Source organism: Bufo bufo, chromosome 8, assembly GCF_905171765.1.
Source record: "Bufo bufo chromosome 8, aBufBuf1.1, whole genome shotgun sequence".
NCBI classification, from domain to species: domain Eukaryota; kingdom Metazoa; phylum Chordata; class Amphibia; order Anura; family Bufonidae; genus Bufo; species Bufo bufo.
In genome coordinates, this window is record NC_053396.1 from 53,887,004 (window position 1) to 53,910,065 (window position 23,062).

Here is a 23,062-nt window from a genome sequence, read left to right on the forward strand (position 1 = left end):
TACAGGGGGATCTGTGGCTGGCACTGTTATATATGTGCCATCCACAGACCCCCCACCCCATAACAGTGCCATCCACAGTGCCCCCCCCAGCCCATAACAGTGCCATCCATAGACCCCCACCCCTTAACTGTGCCATCCACAGATTCCGTGTGCCCGCCGCCGTTTAAAGTTATTAAACATGCCCCCCTCACTCCTAATAGTACCGTATATCCGAATTTCTTCTGTATAATGCCGGCAGGCGCGTCCCTCAGTGACGTCACTTGTCTGCACCGCCTGCTTCATTCATAAAGCAGGCGGCCCAGGCACGTGACATCACTGAGGGACGCGCTGGCCGCCCGGCCTGCCTGCCGGCATTATACAGAAGAAATTCACACACCCCAAAGGCCGGCCCTGAACGAGCCCCCTTTACGGAGCCCCACTATTTGGGAAGCACTGGGCTGACATTAGATCATTTGTCATTTTTGGATTTCTCTAATGATAGTCCAGAACAGTCAGTCTACAGTGTATATAGTATTTGTTTGGTCTGTTGACCACAATTTGCATGAGTGATGAGAATAGTGTATAATAATATCCAATAGACACCTCACTTATGGTCACAAGTTTAATACAATGTATAGATTTCTATAGACTCAGTTTCAGAGATAGATTAGTGATGCCTAGATACAGCTTGGCATGAAGCCTATGAACGGGCACATGTGCACTGGATCCTGATGGCAGACGGGGCTGCCTGCTGGCACACTAGCAGCTAATGAACGCCAGGCTTACCACGCTCCTTTACACGATCGCAATGGAATTAGACATCCACAGTGATCTTCTTACAACATATGCCCCCATGGATCCTCACCCCATTTATACAGTAAGCACATAAATTACATTTATTCATTTCTTCAGCATATGTAATTATGCAGAGAGCTATATGCGATTTACATATTAATTATAGAGGGTCATGTGTTTTCTTAGGCTGGTATATACACTTGTATTTGCACACCTCACTTATTGCTTGAAAAAGACCATGTAAGGTCGAAACGTCGCATTATTTGGTGAATGATCTACACACAGTTTTTTCTGAAGACTTGAGTGCTGCGGTTTATAATGGAGAAAGCTAATACAAGGTACTTACTAATGTATTGTTATTGTCCATATTGCTTCCTTTGCTGGCTAGACTGATTTTTTTTTTATCACATTATACACTGCTTGTTTCCATGGTTACCCTGCATTCCAGCAGCGGTGGTTAGGATTTCAGACCATAGGAAAAAGCGTGAGCCTCGCTGGTGGCCGGGATCATTGCAGCCCACATCGGCTGATGCTTTTTCCTATAGTGCGTAAGCATGGATGCTGGGTGGTTGTAGCCATGGAAACGAGCGGTGTATAATGGAATGGAAAAATGAATCCAGCCAATAAAGGAGGCAATATGGGCCATCACATTACATTAGTAACTGCCTTGTGTTAACTTACTCTAAAAACATGCCGATTCAGTATGGCTAACATTTATCTAAAAATTGAAGGTTGTAGGTCAGCCCAAGTAAGTGCCATTTCACTGGCTCATACTCCTAATATTAAAGAGGTTGGTCCATCTCACACACTGGTACCATATCGCTAGGATATGCCACCAACGTCTCACCACTGGGACTCGCACCCATCTCTAGAAAAGAGCCTGCAAAGTGAAGGCGAGAGGACTGTGCATTTGCGACTGGCCTCCATTCATTTCTATGGGACTGCCAAAAATAGCAGCGTGCTGGCTCAGCCATTTCAGTCAGCCTCATACAATAGAGAGTGGTGGCAACGCTGGTAATGCACTCTTCCCATTTATTTTTTAAACCCAAGTGACATTACTTTTTGTAATCACGTTTTTTTTCTGTACATGATTATTGGGTCTGCCATCTTGTTTGAGCGGCTGTTAACATTTAGAGATATTCTTTATAGCAGCCATGTGGAGCAAAGAACAATGGTCAGCACACTACTCTGACTTCTATGGGCAAATTTTATTTTCATTCTGTGTGTCCATCCCCTATTGGGAATGTAGGATCCTGTTGTTATCCAAATATAGATGTTACCGTTTAAGGGCTCATGCACACGACCGTATTGGCTTAGTGCCTGTATTGCGGACCGTAAACTGACAGACCGCCAAGATCAGAGAGAAAATAGGACTTCACCTATTTTTTGGAGGTGCGGAGGCACAGATTGGAAGCACACACCAAATTTACACTGTTCTACAAGCTGTACACCGAGTACTTTACATTGTATCAGTGTCATATCTTCAATGTTGTCCTATTAAAAGATATCATAAAATATTTACTAAAATGTGAGATACTGTACGTGTTCTGTCTGCTAGAGATGAACGTATTTTGGTTTAAAAAAATACAATTCAATCCAGGAACAATAGTAAATGACCTTGTGAAGATGGAGGAAACAGGTACAAAAACCATCTATTGTATTTTTTGGACTACAAGACAAAACGTGTGGGCGTCTTCTAGTCCGCAGTGCCAGACCTCAGGATGCTCACGCAGCGTGTGATCCCCACAGCCCTCTCTATGTCGAAGATCCGTGAGCACTCCAAGTAACTGCAGTTTGAGGAACTTTAATGATGTCACCAGTGGGTGGAGCTGCATCAAGAAGAGTAGACATGCAAGCGTTTATTAGAGGCGTGAGTGTATGCAGCAAAGCTGCCAAAGATAAAACCTGGACTACAGGCGAGGCCGTCACACAGTCGTGAGAGTGTGGCCTTATATTAGTATTTTTTTTCCAGAAGAGAGGGTCAAGTAGAATGCCCAAATACTTAAAAGGGGTTGTCTCACTTCAGGAAATGGCATTTATGATTTTTGCTGGCTTGATTAATTTTTCCATCACAATATGCACTGCTCATTTCCAGGGGTTAAGACCCCCTGCAATTCAGCAATGGTGGCTTGCACACTATAGGAAAGAGTGCTTGCCTATGAGGTCCTGGCCAACAGAGAGGCTGACGACTTTTCCTATAATGTGCAAGCACAGCCATCACTGCTGGATTCTAGGGTCACCGTAACCCCTAGAAATAGGAAGTGTATAATGTGATGGAAAAATACATTAAAGGGGTTGTCTCACTTCAGCAAATAGCATTTATTATGTAGGGAGGGAAATTAGTACAAGGCACTTACTAATGTATTATTATTCATGTTGCTGCCTTTGATGGTTGGATTCATTTTTCCACCACATAATACACCGCTCATTTCCATGGTTACGGCCACCCTGCACTCCTGCAGCAGTGGCCGTGCTTGCACACTATAGGAAAAAGTGTTGGCCTCTCTGGTGGTGATGGAAAAATGAATCCAGCCAGCAAAGGCAGCAACAGGGATAATAACAATACACTATCAACTGGCTTGCATTAACTTTCGCTACATGATAAAAGCCATTTGCCGAAGTGAGACAACCCCTTTAAGGAAGTAGATGGCCATTTAAAAATAAGTTATCTGTTGGATTTGTTCAAGGAAAGATGGTGGGACATTAATACCAAGAGCCTATGACTTATAATTGATATGAAAGTTGGAGACATGCTCAAAGGAATGGAAATCTACATTAGGGTACTTTCACACTTGCGTTGTTTGATTCCGGCAGGCAGTTCCATTGCCTGAACTGACTGCCTGATCAGGCAGACTGTATGCAAACGCATGTAATTTTTTCTGACTGATCAGGCATTTTTCAGACTGAAAAATGCATTGCAATGCCGGATCCGTTTTTCCGGTGTCATCAGGCAAAACGGATCCGGTATTTATTTTTTTCTCATTTTTAAAAGGTCTGCGCATGTGCAGACCGGAAGGACAGATCCGGCATTTTGAATGCTGGATCCGGCGCCAATACATTCCTATGGAAAAAAATGCTGGATCCGGCGTTCAGGCAAGTCTTCAGTTTTTTTCGCCGGAGATAAAACCGTAGCATGCTACGGTTTTCTCTTTTGCCTGATCAGTTCAGTCATTTTGACTGAAGACATCCTGATGCAAACTGAACAGATTACTCTCCATTTAGAATGCATGGGGATATGCCTGATTAGTTATTTTCTGGTATAGAGCCCCTGTGACGGAACTCTATGCCGAAAAAGAAAAACGCTAGTGTGAAAGTAGCCTTAGGGATGGAGGTCTTTGGGTTTGTTATGATTAAAATAAGTCGCCTGCAAACACTGTGGTTGGGAGTGAAGTTCTCCGCCTTGTAGCAATGGACACTTGGGTCTCGTCTTAATTTCAGAATAAGAGCTTTCATAATTAAGATGAATAGGTTTGAGGAATGCAGGCCCTTGCCTGGTACCAATGTCAATCTCAAATGCTTCAGACAAGGTGCTGCTCACTTGTATTCTTGCGGAAGGAGACATACAAAGTAAAGATCGCATGAACAAATAAAAGGTGGAATCCCCATTTTTTTCTAGTACTATCTTCACCCGCACAAAGAAATAAGGCCTGAGCACGAGTCGGCCTTTGAGCCAGATTCTCTCAAGCCCAGTGAAACAGCGTGTTCTCAGCCCGGGAAGAGCACCAGTTTCTTGTTTGACATAAGCCTGGTCCGCTGACGGGATTATATAGGGTAAGAAACCAACCCGCGGTAGCTTATAACTAGGCCGAAACATGGACGTGGGGATTCGTGATCGAGATACAAGAGAGTATAAGATTAAATTATATATTTAATCGCCTTAAGGGCTCAGTAGTAATAACACTATACACACACACAAACAGTGGTCTGAGGTTACAAATACAGATGGCGTGGTACAAACAGGGTTAAGCAGAACAAAAGTCAGTTTACCAGGTAAAGGAGTTCTTTGGGTTGTGATTAGTTCTTAGCTGTGGTCACATTGGAAGGAGTGATGTCAGCTGGTTGCAGGTCCCTCTAAACAAGGGATGCTCAACTTGCGGCCCTCCAGCTGTTGCAAAACTAGAACTCCCAGCATGCCTGGACACCTTACAGCTATCAGACTACAGCAGGGCATGGTGGAGTTGTAGTTTTACAACAGCTGGAGGGCCGCAGGTTGAGCATCACTGCTCTAAACACATGGCATGATGTGACCTCCCTTCAGAGAAAGACATGCCCGCTTGCTGGCACAAGCCTTTTAACCTGTAGCCGGCCCCTCCCCGATGTCTGATGATGTGCATTGAACTGGGGAATGGCCTAGACCCCCTGCAGGAAAGTTTTTCCTGTTCCATTAGGCTACTTTCCCACTTGCGTTCGGGGTTTCGCTTGTGAGTTCCGTTTGAAGGCTCTCACAAGCGGCCCCGAACGGATCCGTACTGCCCCAATGCCTTCTGAGTGGATGCGGATCCGCTCAGAATGCATCGGTTTGGCACCGTTTGGCCTCCGTTCCGCTCAGCAGGCGGACACCCGAACGCAGCTTGCAGCGTTTTCGTGTCCGCCTGGCCGTGCGGAGCCAAACGGATCCGTCCAGACTTACAATGCAAGTCAATGGGGACGGATCAGTTTGACGTTGACACAATATGGTGCAATTTCAAACGGATCCGTCCCCCATTGACTTTCAATGTAAAGTCAGGAGTCCCTATTAATATACCATCGGATCGGAGTTTTCTCCAATCCGATGGTATATTTTAACTTGAAGCGTCCCCATCACCATGGGAACGCCTCTATGTTAGAATATACCATCGGATTTGAGTTAGATCGTGAAACTCAGATCCGACAGTATATTCTAACACAGAGGCGTTCCCATGGTGATGGGGACGCTTCAAGTTAGAATATACTAAAAGAACTGTGTACATGACTGCCCCCTGCTGCCTGGCAGGTGCTGGGAGCCCCCCCCCCCTCCCTGTTTTTAACTCATTGGTGGCCAGTGTCGCCTCACCTCTTCCCCCCCCCCCCCCCCAGTTAAAAATCACGTTCTGAATCCCCCATCATTGGTGGCCAGTGCGGCCTCACATTTCCCCCCCACCCCAGTTAAAACCACGTTCCGAATCCCCCATCATTGGTGGCCAGTGCGGCCTCCCCTCCCCCCCCCCCCCCTAATTAAAATCACGTTCCCCCACCATTGGTGGCAGTGGAGAGTTTTGATTGTTGCTGCAGCTGTCCGGGTGGCTGGTCTCAGACGATCATGGAGGTGAACATGCTGGATGTGGAGGTCCTGGGCAGGTGTGGTTACACGTGGTCTGCGGTTGTCAGGCCGGTTGGATGTACTGAAATTTTTTTGGGAGACTGCTTATGGTAGAGAAATGAACAGGCAACAGCTCTGGTAGACATTCCTGCAGTCAACATGCCAATTGCACGCTCCCTCAAACGTTGCAACATCTGTGGCATTGTGCTGTGTGATCAAACTGCACATTTCAGAGTGGACTTTTATTGTGGGCAGTCTAAGGCACACCTATGCAATATTCATGCTGTCTAATCAGCACCTTAATATGCCACATCTGTGAGGTGGGATGGATTATCTCAGCAAAGGAGAAGTGCTCACTAACACAGATTAAGGACTCGTTCACACGAACGTGTGAAGCCCCTGCCCGTGCTGTGGACTGCAAATTGCGGTCCGCATTGCACGGGTACCGTCCGTGGGGCAGCCGCATGGGGATTGTGGACCCATTCACTTAAATAGGTCGGCAATCCCTCCGTTCCGCCAAAACAGAGCATGTTCTATATTTTTGCGGTGCGCAGGCACGGAACGGAACCCCAGGAAGCACTCCATAATGCTTTCGTAGCGTTCCGTTCTATGCTTCCGTTCCGCATCTCCAGATTTGGAGACCCATTGAAATGAACGGGTTCGCGTCAGTGATGCGGAATGGCCACGGAACGGTGCTCCTGTATTGCGGATATGCAAATACGGACCACAATACGGCAACGGGCAGCACACGTTTGTGTGAATGAGCCCTTAGACAGAATTGTGAACAATATTTGAGTGTAATGGGTCTTTTGTGCATGTAGAAAATGTTTCAGATCTTTGAGTTCAGCTCATGCAAAATGGGAGCAAAACCGAAAGTGTTGCATTTATATTTTTTGGTCAGTGTACAATGGGACATATGACATAACTCATAAAATCACAGAACAATGTATGATACAAGGTTGGCCATCAACTTCATTAAAACGCAATGTGATAAGTGTAAACTTATGACCTCAACTGTATTATGCTCATTCTATTCATATCTACGCCTTATAGAATACTGAATTCAGTATATATCAATAAGTGCTGCCACCTGTAGGCCTGTATTGGAATATACTAGTAATTGGCCTGTAAGCCTAGTACAGGACATCTTCCTCGACCTCAGCAAGGGAGGTTACTCCATGTGCATTCTGTTTCCACATGTCCGTTCTGCAAAAAAATATAGAACATGTCCTATTATTGTCCACACTATGGACAAGGATAGGACTGTTCTATTAGGGGCCAGCTATTCCGTTCCGCAAAATATGGAATGCACACTGATATCATCTGTATTTTTTGTGGACGTTTTTGGCAGACCGCAAAATACATACGGTTATGTGCATGAGCCCTAAGTAAGTGGTGCTGGATCCGTTTGTTTTTTTTGTTAGCAAAAAAAAAATAAAAAAAAATAAATGGATCCAGCACCCATTGACTTAGGGCTCATGCACCTCGTGTAACCTATAATGCTGTGCGCTCCCGTGCACACGATTTATGCCGCTCCGGGACATATGGCCCGCATGTCTCGGAGGGCTTCCTGCGTGTGCATGAGCCCCAAGTCAATGGGTGCTGGATCCATTTTTTTGCTAACAAAACATATCCGGCACCACTGACTCACATTGATTTTAAGGCTGGATCCGGTTTGTTCCGTTTCACAGACCGGACACAAAACCGCAGCTTGCAGCAGTCTTGTGTCCGGTCAAAAAAAACTCAACAAAACGGATCGCATCCTGATCAGTTTTATCCCTATTGACAATGAACGGGGACAAAACTGATCCAATCTGGCCCTGTTCTGAAATCCTCTGCCGGATCTCAAAACCGGAATGCCACAACGCAAGTGTGAAACAGGCCTTATGCCTGGGCGTCTGCTGTGTACGGCGGAAGTCCAGAAGAGGTTAATGTAATTTTCTGGAAGAAAATGCACCATGAAGACAGGTACGCTGTTGCAACCGTCATACATTTTGGTGCATTTTTTGGCGCACTAAAAATGCAGAACAGAAACAACATGTGGCAGCAACAACAGCACAATAGAGCTAAAAAAAAATAAAAAATTTACCTCCTCCCGACCGCCTAACGCAGGGATGCGTCCTGCGGGCGGTCGGTTTGTTCCTCCTAGATGCATATACGCGTCATCTCGCGAGACGCAAGATTTCCTGTTAACGCGCGCACACAGGATCGGAAGGTAAACTAGCTGATCTACAGCCTGCCAGCGGCGATCATTCGCTAGCAGGCTGTAGATCCGATTTTTTTAACCCCTGAAAGGTATATCAGATGAGGTTTTGTTAACAGCGTCTGATATACCTGCTACCTGGTCCTCTGGTGGTCCCTTTTGCTTGGATCGACCACCAGAGGACACAGGCAGCTCTGTAAGTAGCACCAATAACCACACTACACCCCCCCGTCACTTATTAACCCCTGATCACCCTATATAGACTCCCTGATCACCCCCCTGTCATTGATCACCCCCCTGTATGGCTCCATTCAGACGTCCGTATGTGCTTTGCGGATCCGCTGATCCACAAAACAGACACCGCAGATCCGCAAAACACGGACACCGGCAATGTGCTTTCCGCATTTTGCAGATACGCACTTTGCGGACAAGAATAGGACATGTTCTATAGGCTCTACAAAAAACGCAGTGTTCGCCTGATCAGGCCTGATCTTGTGCGCACACTTGCGTTCAGTCCGCCCCACCGCAGTGACAGAATTTTTTTTTTTCTGATCACTGCAAAAACACCGTAAAATCGGTGCGGCGCTATAAAGATCACTTTTAAGGGGCATGGAGAGTTCATAAAATATATATTTTTTTTGGCACAAGTTAGCGGAAATAGATTTTTTTTTTCCTTACAAAGTGTCATATTCCACTAACTTGTGCCAAAAAATAAAATCTCACATGAACTCACCATACCCTTCACGGAATCCAAATGCGTACATTTTTTTAGACATTTATATTCCAGACTTCTTCTCACGCTTTAGGGCCCCTAAAATGCCAGGGCAGTATAAATACCCCACATGTGACCCCATTTTGGAAAGAAGACACCCCCAGGTATTTCATGAGGGGCATGGCGAGTTCATGTAAAATTTTATTTTTTGTCACAAGTTAGTGGAATATGAGAATTTGTAAAAGAGAAAGAAAAAAAAAAGAAAAAAAGAAAAATATATATATAATTTTCCGCTAACTTGTGCCAAAAAAAAAAATATTCTAGGAACTCGCCATGCCCCTCACGGAATACCTTGGGGTGTCTTTCCAAAATGGGGTCACTTGTGCGGTATTTATACTGCCCTGGTATTTTAGGGTTCCCTAAAGCGTGAGAAGTAGTTTGGAATCCAAATGCGTAAAAAATGCCCTGTGAAATCCTAAAAGTACTCATTGGAATTTGGGCCCCTTTGAGCACCTAGGCTGCAAAAAAGTGTCTCAGGAGAAGTAGGGCAATGTGTTTTGGGGTGTATTTTTACATATACCCATACTGTGTGTGAGAAATATCTCTGTAAAATAACAACTTTTTAATTTTTTAATTAATCAAACAGCTGATCGTCGGGGGGTCCCGGGTGTTGGACCCCCGCCGATCAGAAGCTAATGATCTATCAAGAGGATAGATCATCAGTTAAATGAAAGTGCAGAACCCCTTTAACTAACTTTCTCTACATAATAAATTCAGCTTAATGAGACAACCGCTTTAACCTCTTGGGGACATAGGGCGTATCGCCCTGATGTCCTGGTACTTAAAAACACAGGGCGTACCTCTATGCCCTGTGTATTTCCGATCGCTGCCACATGTTGGGCGGTGATCGGAACTGGGTGCCTGCTGAAATCAATCAGCAGGCACCCTGGGACAATGCAGAGGGGGGGGGGGGGTCTTGTGACTTATCGGCCATCGCTGCGGATTAACCCCTTCTGTGCCGCTGACCACGGCTAGAAGGGCTTTGTGTTTGAGTGAGCCCATCAAGGACTCTATGTCTCAGAAGGCAGCCCAATGCCGTGCAGAGGCTGCCCAATGCCTTGCACGGCATCCGGACCTGCCTTCTATGGGAGCCGAGGAGATCCAGCATCAGGGTGGGTCCCCTAGGCAACCTTTTGTGTACTACTCACTGTAGTACACGAACAGGCAATGTATTGTAATGCATTGCAGAAGGGATCAGACCCCCAAAAGTGATCAGAAATCAAAGTAAAGAAAAAAAAAAAGTGTTTTTAATAAAATTAATAAAGTAATAAGAGTAAAAACACACCCCTTTCCCCTTATTTTATCATTTTAAAAAAACAAAAACAAAACACACATATTTGGTATCGCCGCATCTGTAATGACCGGCTCTATAAATATATAACATGATCCTATATATATATATATATATATATATATATATATATATATATATATATATATATATATATATATATATATATATATATATATATATATATATATATATATATATAATTTTTTTATTATAAAAAAAAAATATATATATATATATATATAAAAAAAAAAAGGCATATGATCAAAAAGGCATATGCCCCCAAAATAGTACCAATCTAACAGTCACCTGATCCCGCAAAAAATGAGCCCCTACCTAAGACAATCGGCAAAAAATAAAAAAAACTATGGCTCAGAATATTGAGACACTAAAACATCACTTTTTGGTATAAAAAAAAATGTTGGTATTGTGTAAAACTTAACCACCGCCGAACGCAGCGACGCGTCCTGGAGGTGATTGATTGATTCCTCCTGGACGCATATACGCGTCTTCTCGCGATAGCCGAGATTTCCTGTGAACGCGCGCACACAGGATCGGAAGGTAAGCGAGTGGATCTCCAGCCTGCCAGCAGCAATCGTTCGCTGGCAGGCTGGAGATGCGATTTTTTTAACCACTAACAGGTATATTAGACGCTGTTTTGATAACAGCGTCTAATATACCTGCTACCTGGTCCTCTGGTGGTCCCTTTTGCTTGGATCGACCACCAAAGGACACAGGCAGCTCTGTAATAAGTAGCACCAAACACCACTACACTACACCCCCCCCTGTCACTTATTAACCCCTGATCACCCCATATAGACTCCCTGATCACCCCCCTGTAAGGCTCCATTCAGACGTCCGTATGATTTTTACGGATCCACTGATACATGGATCGGATCCGCAAAACACATACGGACATCTGAATGCAGCCTTACAGGGGGGTGATCACCCCATATAGACTCCCTGATCACCCCCCTGTCATTGATCACCCCCCTTAAGGCTCCATTCAGACATTTTTTTGGCCCAAGTTAGCGGAAATATATTTTTTTTTTCTTACAAAGTCTCATATTTCACTAACTTGTGTCAAAAAATAAAATCTCACATGAACTCACCATACCCCTCACGGAATCCAAATGCGTAAAATTTTTTAGACATTTATATTCCCCTTTTCTGAAAGAAGACACCCCAAGGTATTCTGTTAGGGGCATATTGAGTCCATGAAAGATTGAAATTTTTGTCCCAAGTTAGCGGAAAGGGAGACTGACTGAGAAAAAAAAAAAAAAAATTTCTATGAACTCACCATGCCCCTCATTGAATACCTTGGGGTGTCTTCTTTCCAAAATGGGGTCACATGCGGGGTATTTATACTGCCCTGGCTTTTTAGGGGCCCTAAAGCGTGAGAAGAAGTCTGGGATCCAAATGTCTAAAAATGCCCTCATAAAAAGGAATGTGGGCCCCTTTGCGCATCTAGGCTGCAAAAAAGTGTCACACATCTGGTATCGCCGTACTCAGGAGAAGTTGGGCAATGTGTTTTGGGGTGTCATTACATATACCCATGCTGGGTGAGATAAATATCTCGGTCAAATGCCAACTTTGTATAAAAAAATGGGAAAAGTTGTCTTTGCCGAGATATTTCTCTCACCCAGCATGAGTATATGTAAAAAGACACCCCAAAACACATTGCCCAACTTCTCCTGAATACGGCGATACCACATGTGTGACACTTTTTTGCAGCCTAGGTGGGCAAAGGGGCCCACATTCCAAAGAGCACCTTTAGGATTTCACAGGTCATTTACCTACTTACCACACATTAGGGCCCCTAGAATGCCAGGGCAGTATAACTACCCCACAAGTGACCCCATTTTGGAAAGAAGACACCCCAAGGTATTCTGTGAGGGGCATGGAGAGTTCCTAGAATTTTTTATTTTTTGTCACAAGTTAGCGGAAAATGATGATTTATTTATTTATTTTTTCTTACAAAGTCTCATATTCCACTAACTTGTGACAAAAAATAAAAACTTCCATGAACTCACTATGCCCATCACGAAATACCTTGGGGTGTCTTCTTTCCAAAATGGGGTCACTTGTGGGGTAGTTATACTGCCCTGGCATTTTAGGGGCCCGAATGCGTGAGAAGTGGTTTGAAATCAAAATCTGTAAAAAATGGCCGGTGAAATCCGAAAGGTGCTCTTTGGAATGTGGGCCCCTTTGCCCACCTAGGCTGCAAAAAAGTGTCACACATCTGGTATCACCGTACTCAGGAGAAGTTGGGCAATGTGTTTTGGGGTGTCTTTTTACATATACCCATGCTGGGTGAGAGAAATATCTTGGCAAAAGACAACTTTTCCCATTTTTTTATACAAAGTTGGCATTTGACCGAGATATTTATCTCACCCAGCATGAGTACGGAGATACCAGATGTGACACTTTTTTGCAGCCTAGGTGGGCAAAGGGGCCCACATTCCAAAGAGCACCTTTCGGATTTCACCGGCCATTTTTTACAGATTTTGATTTCAAACTACTTTGCACGCATTTGGGCCCCTAAAATGCCAGGGCAGTATAACTACCCCACAAGTGACCCCATTTTGGAAAGAAGACACCCCAAGGTATTTCGTGATGGGCATAGTGAGTTCATGGAAGTTTTTATTTTTTGTCACAAGTTAGTGGAATATGAGACTTTGTAAGAAAAAATAAATAAATAAATAATCATCATTTTCCGCTAACTTGTGACAAAAAATAAAAACTTCTATGAACTCACTATGCCTATCAGCGAATACCTTAGGGTGTCTACTTTCCGAAATGGGGTCATTTGTGGGGGTTTTCTACTGTCTGGGCATTGTAGAACCTCAGGAAACATGACAGGTGCTCAGAAAGTCAGAGCTGCTTCAAAAAGCGGAAATTCACATTTTTGTACCATAGTTTGTAAACGCTATAACTTTTACCCAAACCATTTTTTTTTTTACCCAAACATTTTTTTTTTTATCAAAGACATGTAGAACAATAAATTTAGAGAAAAATTTATATATGGATGTCGTTTTTTTTGCAGAATTTTACAACTGAAAAATTTAATTTTTTTGCAAAAAAATCGTTAAATTTCGATTAATAACAAAAAAAGTAAAAAATGTCAGCAGCAATGAAATACCACCAAATGAAAGCTCTATTAGTGAGAAGAAAAGGAGGTAAAATTCCTTTGGGTGGTAAGTTGCATGACCGAGCAATAAATGATGAAAGTAGTGTAGGTCAGAAGTGTAAAAAGTGGCCTGGTCATTAAGGGTGTTTAAGCTAGGGGGGCTGAGGTGGTTAAAGGGTTTCTACCACTTCGTTTTCACATAATTAGCTTTCAGACACTAGCGATCCGCTAGTGTCTGCTCTACCAATCAATCCTAATATAATAGCTTTTGGTGCAGCCGTTTCACAAAAAAAAAGAACTTATATTGATATGCTAATGAGCCTCTAGGTGCTATGGGGGAGTCATTAGCACCTAGAGGCTCGGTCTACCTTCACAAAATGCCACCGCCTATCTCCTACGGAATGCGATCCTCCCTGTGAGCCATGTCATCGGCGCAGGCGCAGTGGAGATGTCTGAGCAGGGAAGCAGTCAGACATTCACTGCGCATGCGCCGAATACAGACACGCACGGCGCATGCGCGAGAATTCGTCCGCTGGCTCACAGGGAGGATCGCATTCCGTAGGAGATGGGCGGGCTAGAGGGACGCGCTGGGCGGCGGCATTTTGTGAAGGTAGACCGAGCCTCTAGGTGCTAATGACGCCCCCATAGCACCTAGAGGCTCATTAGCATATCAATATAAGTTATTTTTTTTAGCGAAACGGCTGCACCAAAAGCAATTATATTAGGATTGATTGGTAGAGCAGAGTCTGAAAGCTAATTATGCGAAAACAAAGTGGTAGAAACCCATTTTTAAGAGTAGAGTTGTCATGGACACAATACCAAATATGACAACTTTTTTTGTTTCAGTATTACATAATAAAGCTTTTTTTTTATTTTTTATTATGTAATACTGAAACAAAAACAAATAAAATTGTCATATTTGGTATGGTCGTGTCCATGACAACTTGCTCTATTCTTAAAAAACAAACAAAAAAAAAACACAACAACAACACATGATCTAACCCGTTAGGCTACGTTCACATCACCGTTCAGCCTTTCCGTTCTCCTTCTCCGTTTAGGAGCAGGAGAACGGAAAGGACGGAAAAGGCACATAACTGACGCCAAACGGAGCCCTTAGGACCCCATAGATTATAATGGGGTCCGTTATGTTTCCGCTCAGAAGATGATTTTTAAGCGGAGACAAAAGTCCTGCATGCACAACTTTTGTCTCCGCTTAAAAATCATCTTCTGAGCGGAAACATAACGGACCCCATTATAGTCTATGGGGTCCTTAGGCTCCGTTTGACTCAGTTTGGCGTCAGTTATGTGCCTTTTCCGTCCTTTCCGTTCTCCTGCTCCTAGACGGAGCAGGAAAGCCAGAACAGAACGGTGATGTGAACGAAGCCTTAGATAAATGTTGTAAATAAAAATAAAAGAAATAAATAAAAAAAAGGTGCCAAAACAGCTATTTTTTGTTACCTTGCCTCACAAAAAGTGTAATCTAGAGCAACCAAAAATCATATGCACCCTAAAATAGTACCAACAAAACTGCCACCTTATGCCGTAGTTTCCAAAATGGGGTCACTTTTATGGAGTTTCTACTCTAGGAGTGCATCAGGGGGGCTTCAAATGGGACAAGGTGTCAAAAAACCAGTCCAGCAAAATCTGCCATCCAAAAACCATATGGCGTTCCATTTCTTCTGTGCCCTGCCGTGTGCCCGTACAGCAGTTTACGACCACATATGGGGTGTTTCTGTAAACTACAGAATCAGGGCCATAAATATTGAGTTTTGTTTGGCTGTTAACCCTTGCTTTGTAACCGGAAGAAATTGATTCAAATGGAAAACCCGCCAAAAAAAGTGAAATTTGATCTTTGTTTTCCCTTAATTCTTGTGGAACACCTAAAGCGTTATAATTTGTAAAATCAGTTTTGAATACCTTGAGGGGTGTAGTTTCTAAAATAGGGTCATTTTTGGGTGGTTTCTATTATGTAGGCCTCACAAAGTGACTTCAGACCTGAACTGGTCCTTAAAAAGTGGGTTTTAGAAATTTTCTGAAAAATTTCAAGATTTGCTTCTAAACCTTGTAACATTCCCCCCAAAAAATATTGCATTCCCAAAATGATCCAAACATGAAGTAGACATATGGCAGTGCTCCAGACAAAAAAAAAATATGAAGGCGCCATTGGCTCCTAACCTGAAAAATTTAGGAGCCAAATGAAATTTTTAGTCGCCAAATTTAAAATATATATAATATAGCTGGGATGCTTAGGAGCATATAAGCCGTCTAAGGCCTCATGCACACGAACGTGTATATTCTTTCTAGGGGTGCACCGAAATTCCGGCAGCCGAAAATATCGGCCGAAAATGCACCTAATCCACTTCGGCCGATATTGTTACATATCAGCCGAAAATATGGGGTGTGGGATTTGTCACCCACCATCTGCGGGCGGGCGGTTTACTTTGTCACTGCATCTTTATTTTACCTTACAATCGTGACGCTCCAGTAACTAACAACTCTGCAGGCAGAGCGGAGGGCGGCGTAACGTCACTTACTCACGTGACGCGCCTGCTCCGCCTCCTTCATTCATAAAGTGGGCGGAGCAGGTGCGTCACGTGAGTAAGTGACATTACGCCGCCCTCCGCTCTGCCTGCAGAGTGGTTACTGGAGCGTCACGATTGTAAGGTAAAATAAAGATGCAGTGAGTAGTCTGCTATGAGCAGCAGGGCCGGGGCTGTTATGGGTAGGGGGATCGGTCTATGGCACTGCTATGGGGAGGGGGGATCTGTGCACTGTTATGGGGAAAGGGATCTGTGCACTGTTATGGGGAAAGGGATCTGTGCACTGTTATGGGGAAAGGGATCTGTGCACTGTTATGGGGAAAGGGATCTGTGCACTGTTATGGGGAAAGGGATCTGTGCACTGTTATGGGGAAAGGGATCTGTGCACTGTTATGCCCATAACAGTGCACATATCCCCTTTCCATAACAGTGCACAGATCCCCCTCTCCATAACAGCGCCACCCACAGATCCCCCTCTCCATAACAGCGCCACCCACAGATCCCTCTCCATAACAGCACCACCCACAGATCCCCCTCTCCATAACAGCGCCACCCACAGATCCCCCTCTCCATAACAGCGCCACCCACAGATCCCCCTCTCCATAACAGCGCCACCCACAGATCCCCCTCTCCATAACAGCGCCACCCACAGATCCCCCTCTCCATAACAGCGCCACCCACAGATCCCCCTCTCCATAACAGCGCCACCCACAGATCCCCCTCTCCATAACAGCGCCACCCACAGAACCCCCTCTCCATAACAGCGCCACCCACAGATCCCCCTCTCCATAACAGCGCCACCCACAGATCCCCCTCTCCATAACAGCGCCACCCACAGATGAATTTCATTAATGAAAAAGAATTATTAATAAAATCATTAAAAAAAAAGTATTTTAAAAGTATTTGGGCAAAAAGGCGGTTTCGGTTTTCGGTCAAGGGCATCCTGAATTTTCGGTTTCGGACCAGAATTTTCATTTCGGTGCACCCCTAATTCTTTCCATGTCCATTCCGCTTGTTTTTTTTTTTTGCGGATCGTATACGGAACCATTCATTTCAATGGGTCCGCAAAATAAACGTAAGTTACTCCGTGTGCATTCTGTTTCCGTATGTCCGTACTTCTGTTCCACAAAAAAAAATAGAACATGTCCTATTATTGTCCGCATTACGGACAAGGATAGGACTGTTCTATTAGGGGCCAGCTGTTCCGTTCCGCAAAAAACAGAATGCACACGGACGTCATCCGTATTTTATGCAGAACCATTTTTTGCAGACAGCAAAATGCATACGGTCGTGTGCAAGAGGCCTAAGTCGGAGAGGACACAATAACCCCTTTAAGCAGTGCATGTTGATGAAGTCAGCTGGTACATGCCCAATCAGGCAGGTCTGTGAACAGTACCGTACCATGAGCTTTTAATTGACTTTACTAGGCCATCAGCACCTGCAATGACTGAAAATAATCTAACACAGCAATCTAACTCCTGTTATAGGTGCCAGAAAAAAAAAAAAAAAAAAAAAAAAAAGGTGTCAAGGCTGTCAATAATTAGTGCATGGACAGCTTAAACCAGGAACACACTAGAAATCAGACAGTAACTGTACATATGTCATTTAGTGCTGATTTGGAAAAATATTAAAAGGAGTTGACAGGGGAGGCAAAATTTTTAGTACAGTGCTCAGGGTGGTTTAAAAAGAATCAATACTCACCACCACTGATCCCCTGCCACTCCTATTTCAATGCTTAATGGATCTCCACTGGTCTCGGCAGCTCAGTCAATCACTGGCCGAGAAAAGTATAGCGCCATGGCTAGTGATTGGCTGAGCAGGCGTCTCCTGGCATTTCCTGCTTGTGGAGACTGGACCATTAAGTAGAGACCAGTGACCAGTGGGAACCCAAGGTCTGCTGGGAGCTTGACGGGATTTGCGATGCAGGAGTGCTGAATTCACAAGTCTGTGAGATCCCGGCCCGGAGTCCTGCTGAGTGCAGGAGCGCACGGCGTCATTGGTTGCTATGACGTCGTGCGCTTCCTGCTGCCGCCGCAGTACTGTAGTGCACTGGTATGATCTATACCAGTGTATTACTGTACTGCGGCGGCAGCAGGAAGCGCACAGCGTCATAGCAACCAATGACGCCGTGCGCTCCTGCACTCAGCAGGACTCCGGGCCGGGATCTCACAGACTTGTGAATTCAGAAGCAGACTGCTGGAAGAGGAAGCACAAGATGCGGGAACCCAAGCCACGCCCACCCTCTATGCCGAGTAGTGTGAGCGAGCGGATCTTCATCCAGCAGACGGCTGCAGCATGTCTCTGCTCGATGAAAGCCTTTTTTTCTTAGAGGCAGAGCAGCGGAGGGTTTAGGCGCAAATGGCGACAAGACTACAAAGTCTTGTCGCCATTTTGCAATTCCAAGTCGCATTGGCGACCATTTTGGTCGCCATCTGGAACCCTGTATGGGGAATGTAAAGTAATAACTATTTTTGAAGGTATTAACCGCCTAACGCAGGATCGCGTTCCGGAGGCGGCAGCTCTGCGCACAGTCACGCATATATGCGTCATCTCGCGAGACGCGAGATTTCCTGTGAACGCGCGCACACAGGCGTGCGCGTTCACAGGATCGGAGGGTAAGCGAGTGGATCTCCAGCCTGCCAGCGGCGATCGTTCGCTGGCAGGCTGGAGATGCAATTTTTTTAACCCCTAACAGGTATATTAGACGCTGTTTTGATAACAGCGTCTAATATACCTGCTACCTGGTCCTCTGGTGGTCCCTTTTGTTTGGATCGACCACCAGAGGACACAGACAGCTCAGTAATAAGTAGCACCAAACACCACTACACCCCCCCCATCACTTATTAACCCCTGATCACCCCATATAGACTCCCTGATCACCCCCCTGTCATTGATCACCCCCCATGTCATGCTCCATTCAGACGTCCGTATGTGTTTTGCGGATCCGATCCATGTATCTGTAAAAAACATACGGACGTCTGAATGGAGCCTTACAGGGGGGTGATCAATGACGGGGGGTGATCACCCCCCCCCCCCCCCCCCCCGGTCATGCTCCATTCAGACATTTTTTTGGCCCAAGTTAGCGGAATTTTTTTTTTTTTTCTTACAAAGTCTCATATTCCATTAACTTGTGACAAAAAATTAAATCTCACATGAACTCACCATACCCCTGACGGAAACCAAATGCGTAAAAATTTTTTGACATTTATATTCCAGACTTCTTCTCACGCTTTAGGGCCCCTAAAATGCCAGGGCAGTATAATGACCCCACATGTGACCCCATTTCGAAAAGAAGACACCCCAAGGTATTCCGTGAGGGGCATATTGAGTCCATGAAAGATTGAAATTTTTGTCCCAAGTTAGCGGAAAGGGAGACTTTGTGTGAAAAAAAAAAAAAATATCAATTTCCGCTAACTTGTGCCAAAAAAAAAATAAAAAAATTCTATGAACTCGCCATGCCCCTCATTGAATACCTTGGGGTGTCTTCTTTCCAAAATGGGGTCACATGTGGGGTATTTATACTGCCCTGGCATTTTAGGGGCCTTAAAGCGTGAGAAGAAGTCTGGGATCCAAATGTCTAAAAATGCCCTCATAAAAGGAATGTGGGCCCCTTTGCCCACCTAGGCTGCAAAAAAGTGTCACACATGTGGTATTGCCATACTCAGGAGAAGTTGGGCAATGTGTTTTGGGGTGTCATTTTACATATACCCATGCTGGGTGAGATAAATATCTTGGTCAAATGCCAACTTTGTATAAAAAAAAAAAAAAAAAAAAAAAAAAAAAAAAAAAAGGAAAAGTTGTCATTTGCCAAGATATTTCTCTCACCCAGCATGGGTATATGTAAAAAGACACCCCAAAAAACATTGCCCAACTTCTCCTGAGTATGGCAATACCACATGTGTGACACTTTTTTGCAGCCTAGGTGGGCAAAGGGGCCCACATTCCAAAGAGCACCTTTCGAATTTCACCGGCCATTTTTTACACATTTTGATTTCAAACTACTTTGCACGCATTTGGGCCCCTAAAATGCCAGGGCAGTATAACTACCCCACAAGTGACCCCATTTTGGAAAGAAGACACCCCAAGGTATTTTGTGATGGGCATAGTGAGTTCATGGAAGTTTTTATTTTTTGTCACAAGTTAGTGGAATATGAGACTTTGTAAGAAAAAAAATATTTAAAAAAAATCATCATTTTCCGCTAACTTGTGACAAAAAAAATTAAAAGTTCTATGAACTCACTATACCCATCAGCGAATACCTTAGGGTGTCTACTTTCCGAAATGGGGTCATTTGTGGGGTGTTTGTACTGTCTGGCCATTGTAGAACCTCAGGAAACATGACAGGTGCTCAGAAAGTCAGAGCTGCTTCAAAATGCGGAAATTCACATTTTTGTACCATAGTTTGTAAACGCTATAACCTTTACCCAAACCATTTTTTTTTATCAGACATGTAGAACAATAAATTTAGAGAAAAATTTATATATGGATGTCGTTTTGTTTGCAAAATTTTACAACTGAAAGTGAAAAATGTCTTTTTTTTTGCAAAAAAAAATTTAAAATCTGTAAATTTCGATTAATAACAAAAAAAGTAAAAATGTCAGCAGCAATGAAATACCACCAAATGAAAGCTCTATTAGTGAGAAGAAAAGGAGGTAAAATTAATTGGGGTGGTAAGTTGCATGACCGAGCAATAAACCGTGAAAGTAGTGTAGGTCAGAAGTGTAAAAAGTGGTCTGGTCATTAAGGGTGTTTAAGCTAGGGGGGCTGAGGTGGTTAATATGCATCATAAAAGTAGAGAAATTAAAATTTGCTAATTCTTCCAAACTTTTGGTAAATTTTGATTTTTTTTTATTAAAGTAGAAGGGGTTTGTGTTTGAGTGAGCCCATCGAGGACTCGATGTCTCAGATCAGAAGGCAGCCCAATGCCGCGCAGAGGCTGCCCAATCGAAGTACAATACGAGACGAGAAAACAAACAAACAATCTCAGAATGGCCTGGATAAGTAAAAGCGTTTTAAAGTTACCACAAAGTGACACTGGCCAGATTTGCAAAAAATGGCCTGGTCCTTAACCAGCTCAGGACCGCCGTACGCAGGATTGCGTCCTGGCGGCGGCCCTGTCATTCATCCTGGACGCGCTGGCGCGTCCTCTCGCAAGAGGCGAGATTTCCTGTGAACGCGCGCACACAGGAGCGCGCGTTCACAGGAACCGGAGGTAAACGAGTACATCTACAGCCTGCCAGCAGCGATCATTCGCTGGCAGGCTGTAGATGCAAATTTATTTTTTTACCCCAAAAAGGTATATTAGACGCCATTTTGATAACAGCATCTAATATACCTGCTACCTGGTCCTCTGGTGGTCCCTTTTGCTTGGATCGACCACCAGAGGACACAGGCAGCTCTGTAAAGTGGCACCAAACACCACTACACTACACTACACCCCCCCCCCCCCCGTCACTTATTAACCCCTGATCACCCCATATAGACTCCCTGATCACCCCCCTGTCATTGATCACCCCCCTGTAAGGCTCCATTCAGACGTCCGTATGTGTTTTGTGGATCCACGGATCCGCAAAACACGGACACCGGCAATGTGCTTTCCGCATTTCCGGACAAGAATAGGACATGTTCTATAGGCTCTACAAAAAACGCAGTGTTCGCCTGATCAGGCCTGATTTTGTGCGCACACTTGCGTTCAGTCCGCCCCACCGCGGTGACAGAATTTTTTTTTTCCTGATCACTGCAAAAACACCGTAAAATCGCTGCGGCGCTATAAAGATCACTTTTGATGGGCATGGCGAGTTTTTTTTTCTTACAAAGTCTCATATTCCACTAACTTGTGACAAAAAATAAAATCTCACATGAACTCACCATACCCCTCACGGAATCCAAATGCGTAAATTTTTTTTGACATTTATATTCCAGACTTCTTCTCACGCTTTAGGGCCCCTAAAATGCCAGGGCAGTATAAATACCCCACATGTGACCCCATTTTGGAAAGAAGACACCCCAAGGTATTCCATGAGGGGCATGGCGAGTTCATGTAAAATCTTATTTTTTGTCACAAGTTAGTGGAATATGAGACTTTGTAAGGGAAAAAAATAAAATAATAAAATAATTTTCCGCTAACTTGTGCCAAAAAAAAATAAAAAAATTCTAGGAACTCGCCATGCCCCTCACGGAATACCTTGGGGGTGTCTTCTTTCCAAAATGGGGTCACTTGTGGGGTAGTTATACTGCCCTGGCACTTTACGGGACTTAAAGCGTGAGAAGTAGTTTGGAATATAAATGCGTAAAAAATGCCCTGTGAAATCGTAAAGATTCTCATTGGAATTTGGGCCCCTTTGCGCACCTAGGCTGCAAAAAAGTGTCACATGCGGTATCGCCGTACTCAGGAGAAGTAGGGCAATGTGTTTTGGGGTGTCTTTTTACATATACCCATACTGTGTGTGTGAGAAATATCTCTGTAAACTGACAACTTTGTATAAAAAAAAATTGAAAAGTTGACTTTTAGAGAGATATCTCTCACCCAGCATGGGTATATGTAAAAATACACCCCAAAACACATTGCCCTACTTCTTCCGAGTACGGCGATACCACATGTGTGATACTTTTTTGCAGCCTAGGTGCCCAAATTCTAAAGAGCACCTTTAGGATTTCACAGGGCATTTTTTAGGCATTTTGATTCCAGACTTCTTCTCACGCTTTAGGTCCCCTAAAATGCCAGGGCAGTATAAATACCCCACGTGACCCCATTTTGGAAAGAAGACACCCCAAGGTATTCCGTGAGGGGCATGGCGAGTTCATATTAGTTTTATTTTTTTGGCACAAGCTAGCGGGAATTGATATTTTTTGGTTTTTTCTCACAAAGTCTCCCTTTCCGCTAACTTGTGACAAAGTTAAATCTTTCATGGACTCAATATGCCCCTCCGCGAATACCTTGGGGTGTCTTCTTTCCAAAATGGGGTCATTTGTGGGGTGTTTCTACTGTCTGGGCATTGTAGAACCTCAGGAAACATGACAGGTGCTCAGAAAATCAAAGTGCGTAAATTCACATTTTTGCACCATAGTTTGTAA

General features: G+C 44.2%; 1 protein-coding gene across 1 annotated transcript in view; it reads right to left on the bottom strand.

The window, feature by feature from the left end:
- The window catches only part of PRPS1 (phosphoribosyl pyrophosphate synthetase 1), a 44,466-nt gene that overhangs the window by 18,933 nt on the left and 2,471 nt on the right, over positions 1-23,062 (bottom strand). The gene's annotated exons all lie outside the window — the stretch shown is intronic.